Source organism: Electrona antarctica, assembly GCF_951216825.1.
Source record: "Electrona antarctica genome assembly, chromosome: 7".
Classification (NCBI taxonomy): domain Eukaryota; kingdom Metazoa; phylum Chordata; class Actinopteri; order Myctophiformes; family Myctophidae; genus Electrona; species Electrona antarctica.
The window spans coordinates 13,223,887-13,242,623 of NC_136812.1; the positions used below are offsets into that span (position 1 = coordinate 13,223,887).

The 18,737-nt window shown below is 43.1% G+C and overlaps 1 protein-coding gene across 5 annotated transcripts in view; it reads left to right on the forward strand.

Annotated features, from left to right (window-relative positions):
* LOC306926779 (F-box-like/WD repeat-containing protein TBL1XR1) overlaps positions 1-18,737 on the forward strand; it is a 59,889-nt gene that overhangs the window by 18,460 nt on the left and 22,692 nt on the right. For 4 of the 5 annotated variants that reach the window (XM_079506210.1, XM_079506213.1, XM_079506214.1 and 1 more), the window contains exons 2-3: positions 2,535-2,585; positions 4,117-4,183. The gene's annotated coding sequence lies outside the window, so the exon portion shown is untranslated. Of the gene's footprint in view, positions 1-2,534; positions 2,586-4,116; positions 4,184-10,347; positions 10,461-18,737 lie in introns of all 5 variants that reach the window. The other variant, XM_079506212.1, reaches the window with a different exon arrangement.

Here is an 18,737-nt window from a genome sequence, read left to right on the forward strand (position 1 = left end):
GGTAGACCACACCAATGCAACTCATTGAGTTGCAATGAGTTGCATTGGTGTGGTCTACCTTAAAAAACGTTTTGTCCCAACGTGACCCTTTGGTGTGGTTTGGGCTTTAGGTGCGTGAAGGGACGCACACATTAATACCCATGCTTGCACCTTCAAAATAAGAGTGATGTATTTTAGACTCTACCATCTGCTCAATAATACAATAGTAGGCTGGTGGTTTAACTATACTGACAAGTTTAAATGTGTTTTAATGATGACATTACATGTATTTATCATGTAATGTACATACATATACAGTAATAATCATAGACCTTTGCATTGGGTCCCCCTTGGCTTGGGAGGGAGAAACACCTGTACCTATTATCTACCCCTGTTGGCGGGCCAGACAGTCAATTGCACCAATTACACTAAACCCGGTCTCATGTCATAATCCAACCGTTGCCCCCTCCTTGCTTGGATCACAATGATACTGAGCCTTTGCCTTCACTCTGCTGACAATTCTGCAGAATGTGTACTCGTGAACTCCATAAAGCAGTGATTCCCAAACCTTTTCATGTCTCTAGCAGAGATTTCTATCTCCCCAATTTAGAGAGATAGAAATGTAGATATTTCTATCTCTTGAGTCCCCAATTTATATTGTAAAATCAATGTTAATTTAACTCCATTTGCACACTCTCTGAGTTACAGACCCATAAGGGTCCATTTGGTTCCAAACTATCATTTAGCTGGGGACTCCCTGGAACTCCCTCAAGGACCCCTGAGGGTCCCCGGACCCCACTTTGGGAACCACTGCCATAAAGATCACGCGTGAACCGTTTAAGAACTCCCTGTAGCATAAAAATCACACCAGTGTGAACTGAACGATGCAGGCTGCTCAACATCACTTATTGCAGCTGTTCGTTCCAGACATACTGACATACTGGCCAGTCATTGGAGTGGTTTGGCACCGCTCAAAAACACAAAGCTACTAGGAGCTGAAGAAGTGGTGGTGGTGGCAGAGTTTCTCATTCTCATTCATGCATGATAGCTGGTTCAGCCTTTCCAATGAGGACTGTTTTGTAAATCTATCCCACTGGGAAAACGCCATATTGTTATTATAAAATTCTAATGGCTTTATGCTGTCTCCAGTTTTCCTGCGAGGAAGGTTTTTCTTCCCCTCTAATCACATCCAGTGAAGATATGCAGCCGTGTTCTCAATAAAACGGACCTAGACCTAACATAAACCTGCTCCTGGGGTCGTTTGAATACAACTGCTAATCCAGTGTGGGGTTTAAAATGACCTGAATTTAATCTGTTTAAGTGGAAATTAAACTAGGATTTAGATTTAACCAGGATTAATTGTAAACTAAATGTAAACTAGGTTTACATTTTGATTGCAATGGGATTAGTAGATAAACCTCAAGTTAATCCAGAAAGTTAAACCATATTGGAACAACCCAGCTGTAGTCTTGTTGTTTTGGTAGCGGCATGGCTGATCTATATTATGCTGAGAAGCGCCCGTTGCCACTTGCCACAGCAATTTGTGCCAAAATCAATATTTGAATGTTTCATTAAAAATGGGAGAGAGAGCAGCAAGTCAAGAGCAGAATGGGAGAAGTTTACCTTGCTTACAAGGTCAGGGATGAAGCTACAGTCAGATGGAGGGTGATTGTGGCGAAGAGGGAATGAGGGTGAGAGGGTTAATAGGGGGGATACATTATCTCGGTTGTTTCCAGTCTTGAGGACGTCTCCTAGAAGTGGTCAGCAAACGAACTAACACACCGTCAGCTGGCAGTAAGTCAAATTACAAAGGGGCTTTCCATGAAGAATAGCAGATGGTCACTCAGGGCCATGCACACTGACTGAATGTGTTGAAAAGTATGTTATGAGTGTTGTGTATGCTGCAGGCATACTGCAGTGCAGCCCATTGGACCTGCTTGATGAGTATAGCCTAATTAGATTGCCCAGGGATGTGGTTGTGCTGGCTTGACTTTTTCCAGGAATATTGGTTCCCTTTTAGACAGATACGCAACTATGACTTTGAGACTTTGTACCAATGCTCATTTCTCCCCACTTTCTGTCATTATACTTACCGTATTTATCCGAAAGATAAATTCACGTCAAAATGAATTGACCTACATTTCAATAATTAGTATTTCCAGATGATGAGCACAGTGTAAGAGGTTTGAGCATTCTACCCTTTTCGTTTCTCAACCCATTTCAATTGTCACAGATTAAACATAAATAGTAAATGGTGCATAGTACTTTTATCCAACGCTCTTTACATAGATTGTGCATTACATTCACCCATTCACACACCGATGGCAGAGGAAGCCATGCAAGGCACCAACCTGCACATTGGGAGCAATTACAAAAAAAATGACATGGGCAAGTTTAAACCATTTCCAAATAGAACATAACTACAAGTTGAAATGGACTGATTTGATCCTGAACTAAAATCACCACATTTCTTGCTGCAGTTGACGTATTTGTTGAAATGTTGTGAATGGACATTCTCTAATGACGTGTTGTTTTCTACCTCTGTCCCCATGCAGACTGAAGAGGTGGACCATTGTCAAGGCTTCTGAATGAGCGGCGGTCACATGGTAAGACCATTCAGACCCCACAGACTGGCCAGCTGAGGCTTAAGCCGCAGCTTGCTGTTCAGTTGAGACACACTCTGTTTCACTTCACGGAAAATACTATATTGGCTGTCAGGTGTCAGTTAAACTCTTTCACTGCCAAGAGTAAATGATTATTTAATTCACCTGGTGCCAGCGATTTTCCGTTTGTCCTTACATTTTAAGTAGTCACACTACGATCGGTCCCTTCCGACCGCATCCTCACTCGGCTCCACGCGTGCCTTTCGACGCCTCTTTTCGTATGTACCTCGTCGCCAGTTGCGCCTTTTCACGCCTTTTTAAATATCAATTGATTACAGTGACCAACTGCGTCCAGTATCCCCTCATAACACTTCGGTAGTGGTTAGGTGAAAAAATAAATAAAAATAAAACTGAAATTGAAATTTTGCTGGCTTATGCTGTCTATGGGGATGCAGCTTTTTGAACGCTAATATCTCTGATTCTTCTTTTTAGACCAAAAACAAGCTCGGTTTGCATCTGATTTATCTAAACGATATTATTTTGCTTACAAAAAGTATGTTTTGGGTGGATAAAATGAGAATCGCGAGAAATGTTAAATAGCAGATTTTTACTTCCTGATTTCAGCGGTTTCTGGCCAAAGCGGCTTTCAATTTAAGAGCCTCGCTCGAGCCTCGCTCATTGAGATATTGTGTGGCGGCCTGCGCCACTCTAAGCCACCACTAGATGGCGGTCAATGAGTTAAAGTGGCGTTCGCTCTGTGTTTGCGGAAGAGGCAAGTGGCCGTGCCATTCCTTTTGTTATGCTCCATTGAAAATCCCATAATGGCGGACCAAGAAGATTTTCACCCTTCTTCAGTGCTTCCAGTTATTTTACTTTTTTTACTATTCTTTTTTTATTCTTTTTTTTAATTTTATGACTTAAAAAGTGAGTGTGGAGAGCATTTCAGATGAGCTTTTGTATCTAATTAGATATAACCTGGCTTTACTTCATCATCCCTCCCAATAACTTGTTCCCCTGGCTTTGAGAACTGGGGGCTCCAATTAAGGTTTAAGATTAATGCATCCATGACCTGTTTACAAACTGTTTTCCTGTGTCATTTTGATTCTCTAAGAAGAGATTAGGTTGTCGGGTCAAAAGTAGCTTGCCCCAGCCAGTGTGATTTCTGGCCTAGAGGGGTGGATTCAAATTTCCCCGGTGGATCCTAATTGGTTCACCAGTCTGTTTTTTTTTCTTCTTTTGAAAACAAAACGCCTGTGGTTCTCGAGGCTATAGTAGACAGTCACTACCGAAACACAGTCTTGTTTGTATGTATGTACGTGTGTGCTTAACATTGTATGATCAGTAGATTGGTGGTTCACTGATATGAGCCAAGATGTTGGACAGAGCACTCCTATTTCTACATGGTATTTCCTGTTTTTTTTTCTTTCTGCCTCTACCCTCCATTATTTAAGTAATTTAATGTTTAGCTCAAACAACCCCAAAGTATAGTTGTTTAAAAGTGTTGTTCACCCCCTTTACCTTCTCTGTGGTGCAGGTGCTGAGCCTCTGGAACGCAGCCCTGACTGAACATACTACTGGTGAAAACACAAGTTACTACTGTGGTGAGTGAATGACAGATAGAGGTGTGTGTGTCGTGTGTGCGTGTGTGCGTGCGTGCGTGCGTGCGTGCGTGCGTGCGTGCGTGCGTGCGTGCACGCGCGTGTCTGCTGTCTGCCAGACGAGTCTGTAGAAAGGAAGAGAAAGATTGTGCAGATAACTGAGGACCAGTTGAGTTTCTTCTCCGTTGTTCCATCTTTGCATCCTGGGTCGAAAATCTGATTATAGATCTGTTTTTTTTTGTGTAGTATCGATACTTTTGACAACCGTTTCCCTTATTGAATCTTCCCTTTCCTGCACTGAATCCATGCCATTGGTTTCTAATTCTAAGATCTAATTATCTCCATCCAGGATGGCATTTACCCAGCCCTTGTGTTAGTGCCATTGGTCAGTTGAAATCAGCAAAAGAAACTCTTTCTATCACAGGATTTAACTGAGACTGACACATTAATTATGCATTGCTGCTAGTAGTGCATGCAAGCGAGGCAAGGTATTAAGGTCTTCCAGTGGAACCGAACAGACAATGCTGTGATAAAACATTCTATACCCTCAGGCCAACAGTTTTACTGACAGGCCGGTTCACTGGCGTTGCTTATGTGGCACTTTGGTCTACTCTAACCGTAATACTTGGAAACATTTGGATACTTGTCACAACAGATTCTGTTCTTTCTGATGTTGGCAACTGCTGCCTTTGTTTTTCTTGAGAAGCTGTGCTAATAGGGCTTGGTCACCGCTTAGAAGGTTACTCGTATTCATTGTGGAACTTTGAGGTCAAAATTCCGTATTCCCGATTTGCAGGTTGGTACCTTGCATGGTTTCCTCCGGCATTGGTGTGTGAATGTGTGTGTGAATGGGTGAATGTAATGCACAATCTCTGTAAAGCGCCTTGGATAAAGGCGCTTTATAAAATGCACCATTTACCAAGATTGAGGAACGGCACGACCATCTCAGACCAACAAAGTTGTTTAAAAGCTGGCCAAGTTAACCCAAAATCCGCCATTAGCGTTGATGCTACGCTTAACACCACTGCCGTAGATCAATGGCAATTGGGCTTTTATAGCGCTTTTGATTGATCAAGTCATAATGCTACTCGCGTTAACATCGGGTTGCTAGCTGTTGTTGTCATAACACTGTGTCACGCCATCTTGGATCGTCGTCACCATAAACACCCATTCTATCTGTTTCTATCTGCCTTCTTTATCCAACCCAGCAGCGCTGTATAATAGTCTCCTTCATAACGCTGACCAGACTGACACGTCCGACGCTTTTTAATGTCCCCCTGGCCCTAACGACAACATTGCTACTTAATGTTAGTTCCTACCTAGAACTAACATTATGTAAACGCAAGGAGACCTGAGACTTGATTGTTACTGGTATAAGAAATACCAAGAGACTACATTTTATTCTATTTACACTATTGTGATATGAAGTGATTTTAGTAATTTTATTTAAAAATGATTATAGATTTTTTTTTAATAAACCATTTTCTTTATAAAGAACCAGATTTTGTCTTTAATGTTTTTTCCACAAATGAGTCTTGAAAAATGGGGGTCGTCTTATAATCAGAGTCATCTTATATTCGGGACAATACGGCAAATGCATTTTCACTACTGTATATTTCAGTGACACTCTTGTTGGAAGGATAGGAAACCTGTGTTCCTTTCTCCCACAAGGCTGTAGTATGAAACGGCAAAAGAAAGAATGCTTTGTTTTCCACCTAATTGAACCACTAATTCTGTGCAGCAGCTTGCCTAGAAAGTCAGTTGTATGCCTCGCTTTTTCCAGAATGTGCCCCTGTTCTCAAAATACACCAGAAATATGTCAGACACTTCACATCCACCGTGTCCTCAAGGAAGCTAGAAATTCCACACCTCCTGCGAGGGATTTGTCCTTGACTAACCCTTGTGTATCTGACCTTTTTGTTTGACCGAGAAAGTAAAATTAGGATAGAAATGAACAGGCAACGATACAAAGGGGAGAGACTCGGATGCATGATGGCAGAGACAGATACAGACAGAGTGAGAGAGAGTCCATTTTACATGTATTGTTCTTTAAGTGCCTACTGCCTAAAACCAGTATGGTCTGTAAGTATATATGCTGTCATAGCTAATACTTGACCTATTTGTCACCCGTGTGAAGTGAGGGGCGCTCTTATCATCGTACAGACACATATGACGTAAATTCTCCATTCTTTGTCAATGGGAATTTAATCTTTGTGTAGGACAGAAATAGCCGATTTGCTCAGAGACACATATGACGTAAATTCTCCATTCTTTGTCAATGGGAATTTAATGTTTGTGTGAGACGAAAATCTACACTAATAGATGAATGTAGGAGGGGCTAGTGCCCCATATAGCTGTAGTGTCAATCATCACAACAAAATGTTTCAGTATGTTTCTGCATATTTAAAGCATGCATGAACTTGCTCTCTCATAGATAGAGTGCACGGTGCTCACCATAGGTGCACTGAAAGGCCAACTCATTCTCACTCACAAGGCGTCACATTTCTCAGCTCTGTCAGTAGCCCTAAAAATCACACTCGTGTGAAGTGAAGGGGCCCCAGACTGCCCACATGACGTCACTGCTTAAAAGCAAACACTACAAGTACACACATAGACTTGGCTGCCACATGACGCCACAGCTTTTGTCCCCACACGTCTCAAGATTTGCCATTGACCCCGGTAAGAGAATTCCGGTCAAATGTCAGCTGGTTCCTGCCCGTCTCAAATGTTGTGTTGGCACCGTTTTGTTTTACATCACCATTACATCACCTAACTAGAAAAAGTGCCCTTCTGGGCACAGGTCTCCACCAGGAGGATAGGAGTGTGTGTGTGATGCTTGGCCTGTTGTAGCGCCACCATGAGGCTGATTTGAAAACGGTCAAGTGGCATTTCTTCCTCGGCCTAGTGGGAATGTGCGTGCACAATTTCACGGAAATCACACGATGTGTTCATGATTTGCAGCATTTTGTTAGAAACTGAGCACTTTGGAAGCCAATCTTAGCCAATCAGGATGGAGTCTGAGAAATCTGAAAGACCCGTTTCGTTGAATGGCTCTAGAGAGACTGTGTACCAATTTGCGTGATGTTTGGACAAAATCTGTATAGGTGTACTTTCCAAAAACTTGGTTTGCACAAAGCGGCCTCCTGGTGGCGCTATAACAGGCCGTTCTGGAAATTTTGGGGCAGAGGTTCATCGTTGGCATCCAGGGAGTGTGTGTGCAAAATTTGGCATCGACCGGGTTAACGGTGCCGGAGATTAGCTGTTCACAGACGGACGGACACACGGACACACGGACGGACGGAGTGCAAAACATACTCTCTCCCCATGCCTTCGGCCTGGTGGAGACAATCAACATGAGTTAGACTTTAATATATTAGCGCCCCTCACTTCACACGGGTGTGATTTTCTTTTTCGTGGAGGCTATTAATTCATTATTCCGCCAGTGCTACGGCCTTTTCAGTGCAGGCCCTTATTTTGAAGGCCAAAGTTCCCGGGCCGTCGTGCTGCACGATCGTAATAATTTTTATTTCAATTTAAAGCTTTCGCATCCTTCAGTTAATTTCCAATATACCCCTCCCCTGCAAAACCAAAAACAGAGGGTAAAAAAATAATTGTGACACCTGTAACATTTTTATTTTTAGCACTACTACTGCGAGTGGGACTCTTGAGGATGGCAATGTCGGTCAGCTGAAAGCACTTTTCGTCTCGTTGGGAGGCACAGCCTCTACGGGCTTTTAGACTCGATAATATTATCATTTAGTGATTTCAGAACAAATGCTGTTGGGTATGTTTGCCAGTTGAAAACAGCTATTCAGGTGTTGTGCAAAAAATGCATTACAGCTGACCTTTCACAATGCCTCGCCCATTTTCATACAAAATGAAAGCCATATATTTTTATAGACTCTTAAGCCAAACACATTACACGTTCATATCATTGCAGGAAAAGAGCAAAGAGTCTTAACCCAGACTGATGAGGTTATTCTTGGTTGTTTTCATGTTCATAAGTGTTGCCATCCATGAAAATTAAATTCCTCATGTGTTATTTACTCGGGTGGTTCATGGGATTCCGACGGTGATTATGACTAACGTAGGCGTGCTCCTCTAATTGGAGCCACCACACCATCTAGCCACAGTGGGGATCACCACAGCTGATTAAGTGTCCCCTGAAGACCTGCAGCATATATTACAGACCAATGTGAATTGGCTGTAGCTAGCAGCAGGTGTAACTGCATCGCAAGCTACGAGAGCTGGCGCGACCTGCACAGATACTATCTGTAAGCGAAGTGCATGCAGTATACCATATGTGAGGCAGAATTGTGCTTGCTTTTGCATGCAGAACTGCTAAGCCTGCAGTAGTGGGGGAGGGGAGGGGAGCTCCACTGAAACAGTTTCCTACTGTACATCCAGACAGTTGGCAGGCTAGAACCCTTTTTGTATTCTTATGGAAATGTACAGCTTTAGCCTTTAGCTTTTTTTTTATTGAATATACCCTTTTTCATGTACCACATACTTTACATTGTACAAAACAAAAATAAAATAAAAAGAACAAACTTTCAAAAGGGCACATTGCTGTACAGAGGGCAAAGGGGCAGGTGCTTTAGTCTAGCACCACCTAGTGTCTATCTGTGCACGCCCCTACCCATCCCTGAGCTGAAAGTCAACTTGGGAAATCTAGTATTATAACATTGGTCAGTCAATTGACTAAGGTACTAGTAAGCCATGTAACCAGTCAGTCTCTCAGTTTACGGTTATGTTAAACAATCCACTAGTCTTCTTACACCCACAGATCACAGGCTTAATCTAGCAGATCATAACAATATGTGATACTAGACTAGTATTATGTTGAAACTGTCACAAGAACAGGCCACTGTCTGGCACTGAAATGGAATACTAGTTGGTGATGGCTTGGACAGGAGGCAGGGCTAACTGTTAGTGTATAATGGTGCTCATAGGAGGCCTTAGCTATGTTTCACCAGTTTCAAGCTCCAACTGACCGTCAGGCATCAGTCAACTCCCCGCCACTCTTGGCCCTCTCTCTCTCTCGCTCGCTGCCTTGCTCTCTCCCACGATGTTAAGTTACACCCATGTCCTGTTAATAACCTGGGTAGAGGTGTTGTTGCTGCGTAATTGTCGAGAGTAATGGCTGTGCGCGCGATATAGAACAGTCCAATCTATTTGTATCAATACGGCTGTATCAACATAATATGTGATAGATGGGGGCCTCATATTTGATCTTGAAATGGGCCTCCAGATTCCTAAGGCCACCCCTGATGGTGCTGTTGGTGTAACGGTTTCCTCCTGAAACCGTTCCTCCAGAAACCGTTACAACCAGATGGGGTGTCTCTCAGGAGTCCCCAAGACAGTGCTTCAAAAGGCACATCAGCCTAGACTAGACCTCTGAATATGAACTCTGTCTGTCTCTCTCTTTCTCTTAGGATGACCCTTTAAAGAATTCCATTATGTATGTACACTTAATATGTTGTGTGTGTGTGTCATGCGTGTGAATGAGCGAGGAGTATTTATATGGACAATCCTGATGCTGTTTCGTTCAATATGTTATTGATAAATTCCTTGTTCAGTGGTCATGTATAGACAAAGCCAGCAACAGACATGCTTGTGTATTTTGTTCTCTATGTCAACTAATAATCAGAATTGTTTAACCCATTCTGGGCGGGAACCCCTTTTGGTGTTTTACCCCCTCAGGCCGGGAACCCATTTTGGGGTTCTGTACAGTATGTACAGTATTCAAAAATGTAAAAATTTAGATTTTTCAGAAAACTAGGTCAGGATTTAGAGGCGTTTTTAGAATCGGCCTTAGGCCTAAATGGGTTAATAGAACAAGCTGATTTTTTAAATGTGATGGCATCATCTCTCGTTTAGCTCAAATGTTTGCTATATCTGGATAGGCTTTTCAGATTACAATCTGCCCATCTGCTTGGCACACTAGCGCCTTTATTTTTGACAAACTCTGGCAGCATCATAAGTGTTAAATGGTTCTTCTTCTCAACTCTTATTGTTGTGGATGCACTGTCTCAGTTTGAGAATGGTTGTTGTATACCGGTATGCTTTTCACTATTAGTAAATTGTGTATGATTACTTTTGAGATGCAAATGGGATTAATTATAGAACATTTGATGACATAAGGGATATCACATTCTGAACCACAGGACCAAGACGAAAATTGGGACAAAATTTGCCCGGAGGCCCCACTTTGGCCAAGCTCCGCCCCCACGCGATCCAGTCCTGTCAGGCCCAGAGATTATGAGCTGACCTGCCAAAAGTGAGTGTCTGCCTGGGCTTTCTTGGTGAGAAACTAAGGAGAGCCGAGAGGTAGCTTTTGTGAAGCATATGCTTGTAATAAATAGGCGGTTCCATCTTGAGTTAGAGAATATGACTGTGTGTGTTCGTGTGTGAGCTGGAGACACATTGCAGTAAATTAGATTTATAGTTGACTAGGGGAGTTTCCTGGAAAGCTTGTGCAATGTGGCTAAACAAGTATGAAAATCATGGTCTGTGTGTGTGTGCACTCTACAAATGATTGCGCAGTATGTTTACTGTGTGTGTGTGTGTGTGTGTGTGTGTGTGTGTGTGTGTGTGTGTGTGTGTGTGTGTGTGTGTGTGTGTGTGTGTGTGTGTGTGTGTGTGTGTGTGTGTGTGTGTGTGTGTGTGTGTGTGTGTGTGTGTGTTAAATGTTGCAAGATAAACCCCCTCTCTCTGTATACGTCTATATCTCTCAATCTTTGAATGACATTATCCATGGCATGATGGGAGGTTGGGAGCCTTTCTCTCTGTTTGGCTATTCGGATATTTTGCACTCCAGTTTCTTGACCATCACATAGTTTCTACATGTATGTCAGTGACATGGATCCTGAACTTCTCTATGTTACACTGTTTGGCTTTTTTTTTAATGATTCTTTTAATTTCACATCTTTGTGCACATTTACCATTGCTGACGCTGCTGTGTTAAATGTACAGTAAAAGGCATTGTCACACTTTGAGTCACTTTATGGAGGTTGCTCAGGGATGTGGTGGGCCCATAATTCAGCCCGGGAAGTGGAGTTGCGGAGGCCCTCTAGGCGTGCGGCTAAAGGCCGCGTGCCAGTGAACTGATGGCGCGCGATCAAAGGCCCTTGACGAATCAAGGGCGTGCGAGCGCATTTTAGGTCACTTTAGGTCCTACAGTGACCTAAAATCATTGTCCATGGATGTCATGTTTATACCTGCCACAGAAGACAGTGCTGCATTGTTTTACACAAAAGGGATTTTTTTTTAATTAAATATGATTTTGCTTTTTTCTTTTTTTTTATTAATACAAAAAAAACCCGGCTGGACTGGACCGGCCGTTCGGGAGTTGTCCCGAATTTCCCAATGGCCAGAACGTCTCTTTGTTACAATATGTCCTGGCTGAGAGTCACTTTATGGAGGTTGCTACAGTGTGTCCTGGCTGAGAGTCACTTTATGGAGGTTGCTACATTATGTCCTCCTGGCTGAAATGTATTCAGTATGGCTCTGAGGGGAAAGTGTCCATGAACACCACCCCGTTTACATTGAGTGTTAATACATGCATTAACACAGAGGATGTCATTGGCTGAATGGTGCCGTGTCATTGTATCCGACGGCTCATTTTTCCGACGGTGCGTTGGTCCGACTCTCGCATTGCTAACACTATCCGTAACCCTGGCCGCGCACAAAGCTACGTAGTCGGAGTAACTGGGATGTCGGAGACTCTGAGTTATGGGCAGTCCCCGCCTGAGTCCCCTGAATAGAGCATGGACGGCACAGATACTAAGCACTCTTTGGTTTCCACTGGCGCCACCCATACCTGAAAATGTATTCACTAGTACAACTGTAATGTGATGCAAGGAGCTTTGAATGAAAGCATCCACCCAACGTTATGTCATGATGTAAATACTTTATGATGCCACTCAACCTTTTGGCTATAACCCTGAGGTAGCTTATTTGCCATTCAAAAATGTAATGGAATTGCTCACACGGATAATAATTACCCAATTATATGTGATAAAATATTATGTGGTTTATATAAACACGATCTTCAGGCCACTACGGCTTGCAGCGCTGACTAGAGCAGTACGTCATGCGGAACTTGGCCAATGCCAATCAGATCCGGATGTTACATTTATGAACAGATTTGGACAGTCTGATCCGGACGTTGCGTTTGAGACGCCCAACCACCGTTCACCCATAAGCCAATTTTAATACATAAAAGAAGATAGCTAGTCATGGTGGCCGTAATAGTGGTAGTGCTGTCAGGGACAAGCCGAGCGGATGCGCTCGGCTTGTTATAAGCTCAGTTATGCCTAAATTATAATACTCGTTTGCACATTGTGTCATGGACCAAAAATAGCCAATCTACAAGCACAAAGGTTGTGAGGTGGTTGTAGATTTGTAGATATTCAGCTCTGGCTCTCATAGAGTCAATTCCTGTATGCCTTCTTTACAATTCAGTGACTTCACTGCGTATTGTGTTGTTGTGTGATCCCGTCCTTAACTCACACATCGACGCAGCCTTATAATGAATCACCTCCACCCCTCCATCGTACTGTAATATCAGCCAGCTGTTATGTGTGACACTCGCAGAGAAGAGAACAGGATGTTTCAGTTGAAGGGAAAGTGAAAAAATCATGTTTTCTACTGCTCCCCCCCCCCCCTCTCTCCCACTCTTTCTCTCTCTCTCTCTCTCTCTCTCTCTCTCTCTCTCTCTCTCTCTCTCTCTCTCTCTCTCTCCCGCTCACCCCCCCTGCTCTGTATTCTCATCTGACACCACCCCTTCTTCTTTCTGCCGTCTTCTGAAAATAGATTCAAAGCCTCGTGCCTCTGATAAGGCCATGAAATACGAATGAAGCACTATTTCCACCAGCAGCAGTACAGAACTAGCAGAGTGGTGTCAGAGGAGCAGCGGCCATCACAGCTGGGAGCTGCTTTTGGCCTCTCAGACACAACATAGCCTTCAACGGGCTGTGCTATGTGACAGCTAAATGGCGGTTCGCAGCCCTAGAAATCCGACAGAGCGCCGATAATGGCCGTGTGGACCCACAATGGTTCTTTGAAAAGCCGCCGCAAAGTTACAGGGATGTGATTTCCCCAGACAACCCGTGGTTTTTGAGTGGTGCAAGCACTCCAAGGAACAGCAATGTCCCTATGTCCTAACCTATGTCCCGATGTTTAGAGTACCAATAGGGGGTGCTGTTGCACCACTCGCTTCAGACTGGTCTGATTTTTCTCGTTGCATTCTGCATTTTATTTGCTATAGTGTAATCACATATTAGATGTTGCTAAACGTACTCTTGTTGTGAAATCGAAGACTCTTCACTACGGGACTATATATTTTAAAGATTTTAAAAGTTGTTTTAAGATTATTATTTATTTCCAATCCATGGCTTTTGAAGATTACGTCATATTTCAGCCAAGTTTGTTTAGAGCACTTGACGTAAATCGTTTTTTGCCAGTCAACTTGAGCCAAGTCTATTGATGGACCTTAACCCATTTTGGGCGGGAACCGCTTTTGGTGTTAGCATTATGTTATGCTTTAGCTATTGAAAAATAGCAGATCTACAAGCCCATAGCGCGCCACCGAGTGGCGCGCTACGAGCTTGTAGGTCTGCTATTTTTGAAGAATCGAAGAACGACTGACATAGAAACATAGTTTTTTCAGAAAACTGTCACTGTTTGTTTAGGGCACTAAAGGCCAATGTAAGACGTCATGTGGCCGTTATAAATACGGTGCGCGCCCCTCACTTCACACTAGTGTGAAGTGAACTTTAATAGATTACGGCAGAAAGAAGGAGAAAGCGTGATGTCGCATATTGGTCTGTCCCTGTGTGATTAGTTGAGCCACTAAGATGCCCCCACCCCTTAAACTTTGTATTAGTTAGTTATTTAAGGGGGTAAATGGATTACATTAGAAGTGGAAAGAATATTGTTGTCAAATGGCTCTGACTCCATGGCTAATCATGTAACGGCGTATCATTATTTGAAGAAATGGAATACTGGTGTGATTCATTGAGCACATTTGTGCATTTCCAGACAGGAATTTGATCTTCTAACACTCGCTGTCTGTCCTTTCCTGTGTGTGTGTTGTGTGTTGTGTGTTGTGTGTGTGTGTGTGTGTGAGTGTGTGCGCGTGTGTGCGTGCATGCATGTGAGAGAGAATAGGCTAGTGACTCATCAATCCATAAATCTTGTCACAAGGCTACAGGCTATGCCATTGGAACATGCATCCATCTATGCATCGTCAACCGGTCTGTCGCGGTTATGCAATGTTGTGATTGTGGAAGGGGGGGAGGATGATGCTGTAGCCTAGTTTCTGAGGGCAGAGGTCCTTTTCCCTCCAGGCCTCTTTTCCTGCTGGTTATTCAGCTTTGCTTACGTCGGTCGCTCTCTGTGAAGTAGCCCCTTGAGAATGCCTCAGGTTTTAGACGTGGACAAGCTATGGTACTTTTCAGTGGCACGTGTCCAGCGCAGATTGATTCATTCTAGACATTGCTTTTGTCTGCCGGGACATATGGAATAAGTCGCTTTGTTAAATGTTAGATTTTGGACTGTACAGTGTGTGTGTGTGTGTGTGTGTGTGTGTGTGTGTGTGTGTGTGTGTGTGTGTGTGTGTGTGTGTGTGTGTGTGTGTGTGTGTGTGTGTGTGTGTGTGTGTGTGTGTGTGTGTGTGTGTGTGTGTGTGCATGTGCGCGTGTGCGCACAACCACTGAAATTAGTAATTACGTTTGAGTTGTGATGAATAATGCATGCCTGTCTGATGATAACCAAAGACCTTGAGGGCGTATTGATTCCATATTGTCTGAGATGGCCCTTCCCTTCCCCCACTCGTCCTAAGAAGGCCTGGTTCATGGCTGAAGTGCAGTGTTGCGACGCGTGAGCAGAAATGATCATATTCCCTGACTGTGTGTGCTGACATCTGTGTTGATAATCTCCATCACCAGGAGTGAGTTCAGACTATATATTTTAAAGATTTTAAAAGTTGTTTTAAGATGATTCTTTATTTCCAATCCATGGCTTTTGAAGATTACGTCCTATTTCAGCCAAGTTTGTTTAGAGCAGGGGTTCTCAACCCGTGGGTCGCGACCCCTCGGGGGGTCGCCAAAATATTTTAGGGGGTCCCCAAATTATTTAAAAAAAAAAGAAAAAAAAAGAAAAAGATTTTTTTTTTTTAATTTTATTTTCACGATTTTTCAAAAATAGCAGACCTACAAGCTCGTAGCGCGCCACTCGGTGGCGCGCTATGAGCTTGTAGATCTGCTATTTTTCAATAGCTAAATTATAACAATGCTTAAAAAACCAAAAGGGGTTCCCGCCCAAAATGGTTTAAGGTTATTGTAGCAGTCAATTTATATTGGGGGTCGGGAGGGGGCGGGGCGGGGGTCCCGATACATTGCCAAAGCATTTCCGGGGGTCCCCGGCCAAAAACGTTGAGAACCCCTGGTTTAGAGTACTTGACATAAATCGTTTTTGCCAGTCAACTTGAGCCAAGTCTATGGATGGACCTTAACCCATTTTGGGCGGGAACCCCTTTTGGTGTAGCTATTGAAAAATAGCAGATCTACAAGCTCGTAGCGCGCCACCGAGTGGCGCGCTACGAGCTTGTAGGTCTGCTATTTTTGAAAAATCGAAGAACGACTGACATAGAAACATAGCTTCTTCAGAAAACTGTCAGGATGTAGAAGACATTTTTAGAAATGATCATATTCCCTGACTGTGTGCTGACATCTGTGTGTTGATAATCTCCATCACCAGGAGTGTCACTGTGGTGTGAGTTAAAACCGCTGGTTTTTTGTCTTTGTTTTTTCCATTACCACATTTCTCCCTTTGTTTCCATGATGGCTCATTGGCTAGAGACTTTGTGGCTTTCAGCTTCCGTGTGCTGTGCTCCCACTATCACAGTGTTGCTGATGGAGACTAGGGCATTTCACAGAATAGTCGAATTTTCGACTATTTCAAATATCAAAACCACTATTCATTGCTGTACATCAAATTCGATTATTAGCTGATATTATCTTTTTTTTATGATTCAAATTTGTATTGCTTTTTCAGTTTAGACACAAAGGAATAACTGAGAATATACATAAAATAATCATCAATTAAGACAACAAATGAAACAAAACTAGACAAGAAAAGTATAAATACAATACATTACACTACCAAACCTTTACAGAAAAGATAATACAATACAATACAATACAGTACCATACAATAAAATAAAATAAAAAGGACAGTACAGTACAGTACAGTACAGTACAGTACAGTACAGTACAGTACAGTACAGTACAGTACAGTACAGTACAGTACAGTACAGTACCATACAATAAAAAAGGAAAAATAAATTAAGCCAATGCCATTGAACCTGGGTAAACTGATATTATCTTTAAGATTATTTTGTTTATATTGCAGTGGCAATATTCTAAAGCAGACATGAAGCTGTGACCTCTGGCGTTGGTGTTAGTTCTGCTAATCTTTTTGTGTTTGATTGTTGATCTTGTTTCGTTTACTCGATCGCATAGCAACCCAGTGCTATTCATATGTCTCATACGACTACGACCTAACTTAATCTATATAAACGTTACAGGACGGATATACTCGTTCATGGCAGGGAATGTGTTTTAACTGAATTTTTAAAACCCATTTATCTCAGATTATTTTCCCAGATTACGATTCTAATCAAAACACGGCTCATAAGTAAACCGTCAATACAATACAATATTTACATATCCGAGTATATCCACAGTTTGCTAGGGCACTCTTACAGTAGCTCTTGCAGAGTACGAGTTTATCCACAGTTTGGTAGGGCACTTTACAATAGCTCTTGCTAGGTTTTAGGCGGTTTTAGATTATGTCATGTTTCATATTCATATTCTTTATCTCATGCTTATCCAACAAAGGTGCAATCGGCCGTTATTTCAAATGAACGGCTTGCGAGTTTTGCGAGTCGCGATGGAGTTGATCTTGTATTTCATAGCCTGCTGTTGGAGCATAACGCATCTTAGCCTTGTAACGACTGACTGGACATAACTGTGGTTGTTGTTGAACATAGATAGGAGGGATAGGCTTGAAATGAATAATCATTGTCTGATGAGTTTTCCCAGGCGGGTGGCTGGCGTCTCCCTTGGACATAGGTTCAGTCACGCGAGAGAGACTCCTTTCGCTTGGGAAGGACTAGGAGCCTGCCTAGGTGGTTCGGGCCTCCCGAGCGTCTCCCTAAGGGGGTCCTCGGCACTGCACGTCCCACTGGGAGGAGACCACGTGGCCGACCAAGGACCAGATGGGGGGGTATTATATATTACTAATCTCAGCTGTTACCCGTGCGATCCGATTCCGGATAAGCAGTTAAATGAAGTGAATTAATGAGATGACGATCGCTATAGTTTCACTTAAACCAACGGCTGCACTCTTGCTTGTGCGCTTATTCTCCGTCGTGGGGCAGTGTGTTGTGCATCGAAAATAGCAGATCTACAAGCTCACAGCGCGTCCATCTGGGAGGCATTGTAAATGTGTAAGTCTGCTGCACTCAGGGTTTAGACCAGCTGTTTTGTAAACAGCCTCTCGCAGCCAATCAATGAATGAAATACTTAGTTAACCCTTTACTCGCTGATTGTTTTCAAGGCTTGCAATGTGGCGTTTTAATGAGAAATTCTTGTGTGTATTAGATGAAACAATATGATATTTCACCCACGAATATAATCAAATATTTGACTACTTTTAGGTATTCAAAGTCAATTAAAAAAAAAAAAAAAATCACTATTCGTGAATTCCCTAATCAAATGGACAGACCACGTGCTCCGTCACCTAGTTTCATTGATTGCCTGTGTGTACGGGGCAAGTGTGCGACGGTCCGTGGATGATGCATGTACAGACAGAACCTGGCCTAATGCCACGTCATTGTTATCTAAATTCTCAGTATGCAGTGCCCTCATGGTGAGGTACAGGCATATGTGGAAATGTCCATTTGATGTGTCCTTTTGTTTTGGCCTTCACTGATTTACGATTTTCTTGTGGATGCGTTTACAATCATTCCTCTCTGTGCTGTGACTTGATTTAAGATGTGCTAATTTAACGCTATAGATTTTACTGTACTGCACAGCTTTCTGTGCAGTAGAGAGAGAGAGAGAGAGAGAGAGAGAGAGAGAGAGAGGGGAGAGAGAGAGAGAGAGGGGAGAGAGAGGGGAGAGAGAGAGAGAGAGAGAGAGAGAGAGAGAGAGAGAGAGAGAGAGAGAGAGAGAGAGAGAGAGAGAGAGAGAGAGAGAGAGAGAGAGAGAGAGAGAGAGAGAGAGAGAGAGAGAGAGAGAGAGAGAGAGAGAGAGAGAGAGAGAGAGAGAGAGAGAGAGAGAGAGAGAGAGAGAGAGAGAGAGAGAGAGAGAGAGAGAGAGAGAGAGACCTTCTCATTGCCCATCCCCCATTCTCCCACACTGTCAGCACACAGAGTGGCCTGGTCTTCAGCTTGCAGCGCAACAGCGCCACTGCAGTGGGATGGCAATTGTGGGAAATGCAGGTTGTTGTGTGAGAGAGAGAGAGAGGAGGGGGAGAGAGAGAGAGA